The sequence below is a fragment of the Osmerus eperlanus genome, unplaced genomic scaffold, assembly GCF_963692335.1.
Source record: "Osmerus eperlanus unplaced genomic scaffold, fOsmEpe2.1 SCAFFOLD_133, whole genome shotgun sequence".
Lineage (NCBI taxonomy): Eukaryota > Metazoa > Chordata > Actinopteri > Osmeriformes > Osmeridae > Osmerus > Osmerus eperlanus.
In genome coordinates, this window is record NW_026911311.1 from 37,501 (window position 1) to 43,828 (window position 6,328).

Below are 6,328 nucleotides of genomic sequence, written 5' to 3' on the forward strand. Positions count from 1 at the left end.
GGCCCGTGCTCTGGGCCCGTGCTCTGGGGCCCGTGCTCTGGGCCCGTGCTCTGGGCCCGTGCTCTGGGGCCTGTGCTCTGGGGCCTGTGCTCTGGGCCCGTGCTCTGGGCCCGTGCTCTGGGCCCGTGCTCTGGGCCCGTGCTCTGGGGCCGTGCTCTGGGGCCCGTGCTCTGGGCCCGTGCTCTGGGGCCCATGCTCTGGGGCCTGTGCTCTGGAGGTCGTACTGAGCAGAAGGAGGCTGGTGACGGTTCCAGAACATGGTGTAGGTCCACATGTCAACCCACTAGAGGACCGGTAACCACACACTGGCGCAGAGGGTTGGGCGTGGGCATGGCTGGGGAGGGAAGTTGGACGGAACGGGAGGGTAACCTGACTCCCCAGATGGTCTGTTACACACACCCAAAAAATACTTGGCAGGTGATGGGGGGGGGGTACCAGATTTGTTGGTGAAATCCAAAAGTGTGTGCTGCTGTGTGTGTGTGTGTAAGATTTGGGGGAAAAAAGAGAAACATGAAAGTGTGTGTGAGAGAGGGGAGGGCCACAGCACAGTAGCAGCATCCATGTTAGCATGGGCTGCAGGAGCTAACAGCTGATAGCACCAATGTAGGTCAAAGCCTTTGCATGACTGACAGCCCCCACATGCAGCCCCCAGACAGAAGAGACTACCCTCAAGTCAGACTACACAGCATTTATCACACTGTGTGATTGTGTATGGTGTCAGGGTTTCCTTTGGTCACGGCCGCCTGACTAGACAACATGAACCATTCAGTGTTCACCAAAAGTGTGTGAGTGAGTGTGAGAGAGACAGTGTGAAAGTGAGAGAGAGTGAGGCTATACTAGACTGCATTGCTATCCAGTATGCAGGCGGTACTAGTGGACCAGAGATAGAACAGTAACACCGCTACTGATCTTTCTATGGAGTGAACGTTCTAGAACACCGGATGTTTATTCCGTCTGCTGGCAGGGGCCAAGTCACTGCCACTATCTGACGCCCTCATCTGGGCTAATGGTGTGTGTGTGTGTCAGCCTTGACCGGCAGCAACGGAAGGTTCAGCTGTGTCAACTGACAGGATGACACAGCAAGCGGGAGCAACCGCCATGATGTCACAAAGTTGAAACGAAATGTTTACGATTGAAACTCTCCATTATCTCTCTCTCGCACACACACACACGTGTGAAATCGTTTCTGTAGTCTGTGTGAGCACCAAATCCACCCTAATCTGTTCCTTCTGTAACTGACATCAAACTGATACTTCATAGAGTACAAGGTCTACATGAAGCGGAGGCCTGGTTTGTAGATTGAGGTCATGAGAAACTGCAACTGAACCAAACAGTGATAACAAATGTTCATAAAACTAAAATGGCTTGACTACATTAAGTTCAGTCCTTTCCATTTGGTACAAAAACAAAATAGACAGAAATGTACATACTAGATAAGCTACCCAACTACAATAATAATCTCACACTAGGTAACAGAACTTGTACAGCAAATCTCTTATATTAGGAATTGAAATATAGTATGCCTTTATAAGAATACTTCATCAAATATATAAATGATTGTAGTTTCATGACTGATTGAACGTAAATAAAAAACTAACATGACAACACCACCTCCACCGTAGCTAAACACACATTTCCCTCCCTGAAACCAGGACGTTTGTCTGGCTGCAGTGTGGGTGATGCAGCCATTCAGGAGCCAGGCTGGGACACTGCTGGGAGAAGCCAGGCCTACTACTGATGTAGCACACCAGCATGTGGCTGGAACTGGGACAAGGCTGTGTGTGTGTGTGTGTGTGTGTGGGTGTGTGTGGGTGTGTGGGTGTGTGTGGGTGGGTGGGGGGGGGGGGAGACAGGGTACCACTCACCACCAGACAAGCTTCTGGTTATTTAGCCAGGCTTCTGAACTCCCCTGTCTAGCACAGCCATGCCCGATCCCCTGGACGAACGCATGTTCAAGCTCACTCACACACAAACACAACCCAGCAGCAACAAAAGTCAAGGTCTAACAGTCCTCTTGCAGCAGTATTTTCAGTGAACCATTAACCAAGCTAATTATTACTGATGAGAAGTCTGCAGTAAGACAACCCCACACACAGACTACCCCACACACAGACTACCCCACACACAGACTACCCCACACACAGACTACCCCACACACAGACGACCTCCACGGAACGTCCACATCCCTGAGATCCTGCGATCTTGGAACCATGGGACGACGAGCGCTGAGATCATTCCCTCCATGCCAGGGACAGTAACGCAACACACGCTTATATAACGGAAAACTACTGGTCGTCTGGCTGGGCCCGGTCGGATGGGTTAACCTGCTATCAGAGGATCGCATGAAAGAGGAGAGAGAGGAGAAGGGAGAGGAGAGAGAGGAGAGGAGAAGGGAGAGGAGAGAGAGGAGGAAAAGGGAGAGGAGATGAGAGAGGGGAGAGGAAGAGAGAGAGAGGAGAGATAGAAGAGAGAGGAGAAGGGAGAGGAGAGAGATGAGAGAGGAGGAGAGGAGAGGAGAGAGGAGAAGGGAGAGGAGAAGGGAGAGGAGAAGGGAGAGGAGATGGGAGAGGAGAGAGAAGGGAGAGGGAGGGGGGGCCTGCAGTGAATATGATGAAGACACTATCTGCACTGTCACTACTGCCTTCATCAAGATCAGTGAATAAAACGCCTGATTTGTATCCAGCTAGGTCGCCATCAGTCCAGTGTGACCATGGATTGGGTCTTAAGAGCAGAATCTGGATAAGGATCAAAATAGAAACTCATCCCAATCCCTTTTTAATTAATTACGAACGAATAGACTCCATTAAAAAACAGCTCTAAATTTAGGATCGTCCTTCCAGGTCTAACTGCTAGTTTTACAGAATATTGCAACACAAGCTGTTGCGTTATCAGGGGCGGGATAAACGCATACCTTTCCCCACGATGAGGTTTATACATTTCATGACAAACACAAACCTGTAGGCTGGCCAGACTTGATTGATATAAAATATTTACTGTGCCAATTAGTATAACGTGGCGCCTGTAAATGGTTACGCGATTATATAACCCCGTCGTAATTCTTAGCTGTGAGGAAATAGGTCCAAAATTGTTATGGAAATGGGTGTTACCGCATTCATGGACCACAACATTCAAGGATTACGGTGAAAGACTACAAATATTGTCGGTAGCGTTGGCGCTCGCTCGACAGAATTGCTTGGGTGCGTACCGTACCGTAGCCTACATAATGCACGAGCAAGTTCAGAATGCGGCGAGCTGCATTTCTCGTGGGCAGTGGAGCGGGCTTGCAGACCTGCTGTTTCCAGATGCATTTCACCATATACTGAGACTGAATGAGAGATCTTCTCTATGACAAACTTGACATTGATACGCGTAGGACAAGATAGTAGGCTATTTCCATATGGCGAAATGCCTTAACCTACGTCTGGTTGCATTGGCAAAATGTAGCTTATTTTCTCATCCCCCGCTCCGTAACTTCTGTCAAATATAATCAAGTGGCATACTACTTCCTTGAGTAGGTTGGCGGTTGTTATCTAACAAGCAAGAGGCAAAGTTCCTTCTGTTTTTTTTTTACCACAAAGATAAAAGTGACAAAGAAAAAAGGAGGAACCTACCACGTGATGAGAACCCAAGTCCGGGGAAATTGTAGAATTAAATCCCCGCCGCGGATAGGAAATCGTGTGTGCGATCAAGGTGCATTAAAATAGAAAAAATCATTTGTTGCAACACCGCCTATTCACAAAATCCGAAGAGTGCGCTCTAATTCTGAAGCCAGTATAGCTCCCGGAATCACGAAATGGGCGAAACAACGAATAGTTCAGGAACCGCGTCAGCCTGCTCTCCGTAATTAGAGATGCAGTGCAAATCTAGTAGATTTTCACACCGGTTCTATTTCCAAATATACTCAAATTGTTCGTCTCTTATTCCAAGATGATTTTTGTTGTCAGGTTTATATGCAATTCCCCCGTTAATCCGTTATTCTCGTTGCCGTTTCAGGGAGAGCGTCACACGGAAAATGGCGGCTCGGTCCTCTCTCTCGAATTTCAGGTCTGACAAACAGAGCCGTAGAACGTCTTTGCGGCCGGCGGGAGACATTGCTCATACTCGCCACTAGAGTAGAACAGCACCGAGGACACGCCCGTGTCCGCCAGAGGGCGACAAAGATGCAGCCCTGCCCTACTGTTGTCCTCCATCATGACCCAATCATGTCTCCGGCCTAAGGGGCCTGGCCTGCTAGTGTGTACTGAAGGGTCCAAACGTACACTCTTCAAACAGCTCATCAAAAGCAACAAGAAAACGAGTAAAACGAAAAGCAGGTGAGCGCCAGTTAACATACAGCAGTGTACCTTACCCATAGCATCAGCAGTCTCTCTAAGACAGCAGTCTTCTTTAAGCAGCCTCATCATCATATAGTTCATCAACAACAGAGCCTTTTGTGGCTCAATTCTACAGTGTCCATTCTAACTGATGGTACTTTAAGACTTCAGCCTAAACTGCATTTCCTCCAAATTCATCGCCTGCCGAGAACTGGGCCACATGTTTGAGATTCCATTCCGTAAAAAAATTGATTAGATCATGTTTTAAAAGAGCTGAACCGGGACATTTTATAATAAAGTCGTTATTGACCAGTCGTCGCTAGTGTCCGTGCGCCATCTCCTGGTAAGAAATAGAAACTGCCTCTGAGATGGCCCAAAGGCAGCATCAGAACAGCGGCGGCTGTGTCCAATGGTAATCCAGCTGTCAGCTTTACTCACAAGCAGACAGATTTCCCCTCACCCGTAATAATAATAAAACACAAACGTTCCTATTTTCAAGCACTAATATGTGTTTAAATAAACCAGTGTTCTAGCCTTGGATATAAAATATCATCCATTGAATATTAACTGACTAGTCAAGAGCAAAATACATACCTCAGTACAGCGAGATGGCTCTGCCATACGTATATATTCTCCATTTCGTGGTTACCCATGTCACTGCGCCCAGCAATCCTAATCCTGGTAGACTGTCAACCCGTTCTAAAACACCGAACAAAAAAAAATTGAGTTAGCGACAGTACACGTAACTTTGACGCATTCTTCAGAATAATCGTTTAGAATTTTTTATGAGACAGTTCGTATGAAATATATAGGTTATAACAAACAGTACAGTGCTGTTATGATGCCACATTGATGGGATGTAGCTGGTATCAAAGTTCCATGTCCTGAACGTGACCGCAGAGACTGGGGAGAACGGACGGCGACAATCACTGAACTCAGTGCTGTATCATTTAGTGCTAGTTAGCTGGCTTATCAACGAAAATATTTTAAACAAAATATTCTGCAATCTACTGTTCCCTGTAATATATAAATAACTAAAATATCTTAGTTATAGATTCTTGTATATTTTGTAGTTATGAAAATTACTACAAAGTTGTTTGCTATAGTTAGCAAGCTATCTAGACAGCATCGGTAAGTTAGCTATCTTGTTACTGACATAGCTTGCTAGCTAGCAACATCTCCAGTAAGCTAGCAAGCTAGCAGCAGCTGACCGACACATTGGCCTGTTGACTGAAACCCCGAGACAGTTTTACCTTTTAATTTTAATTTGAGTCGCACAAAAAATATACATTTTGCAAGATAAACTACTTTGTAACTATTTCTATTCATAGTCTCTGTCGACATCGCCAGTTTTCAATATTTACCTGCAATAAACTCAGTTTTATGTGAGAGAGTATAAAACTCGCCTTCGCTCACCTGCACAAGTCGACCAGTCTTGAACCGGAAATGCCCGCCTGTGCACGTCTGTGATTGCACAGTTTTGTAAAACAAGCATGGTGATTTGCTGATGTACCTGCCACTCAGTACAGATGAGCCCTCCATTGAAAGTAAATAATACTGAAGTTTATCAGATATTCTCAAAATGTTCAAGCACGAAAACATTTTAATTTAACATCTCTGCAGTCGAGAGCAATGGTTGTGCACCTCAATCACAGTTAGTCAAATAAAGCCTTAAGGTTCTCCGTTACTTTGAGCTAAACGTTTGCAAACCATATTTACTTTGACGATAGCTGTTCAACTACTGTTGTCTAATACTGAGTGGTAAACAACATTGTGAGCGCCTATTACCTGTTCGAATCTAATATCGCACAATATCAAGGCTTTATCATTTCACGTTGGAGCTTCTGTAGTTCGCTTGAATCTGTGTGAATTACTTACCTTTAGACATTCCTCAACATTTTGTGCTGTCATGCTACACAAGATTATAGGTTCACATATAAAATATGACCATTATTGAAAAGGAAAGATTATTATTGAAGGAATTAAACAGTATTCTTAGCCTGAAACATTGAAAG

At 45.7% G+C, this 6,328-nt stretch overlaps 1 protein-coding gene across 3 annotated transcripts in view; it reads right to left on the bottom strand.

The window, feature by feature from the left end:
- kansl1b (KAT8 regulatory NSL complex subunit 1b) overlaps positions 1–5,008 on the bottom strand; it is a 24,135-nt gene extending 19,127 nt beyond the window's left edge. The window contains exon 1 of one of the 3 annotated variants that reach the window (XM_062455381.1): positions 4,908–5,008. The gene's annotated coding sequence lies outside the window, so the exon portion shown is untranslated. Of the gene's footprint in view, positions 1–3,611; positions 4,082–4,907 lie in introns of those variants that run through there. The other 2 variants (XM_062455382.1, XM_062455380.1) reach the window with 2 other exon arrangements.
- Positions 5,009–6,328: the final 1,320 nt, after the last annotated feature.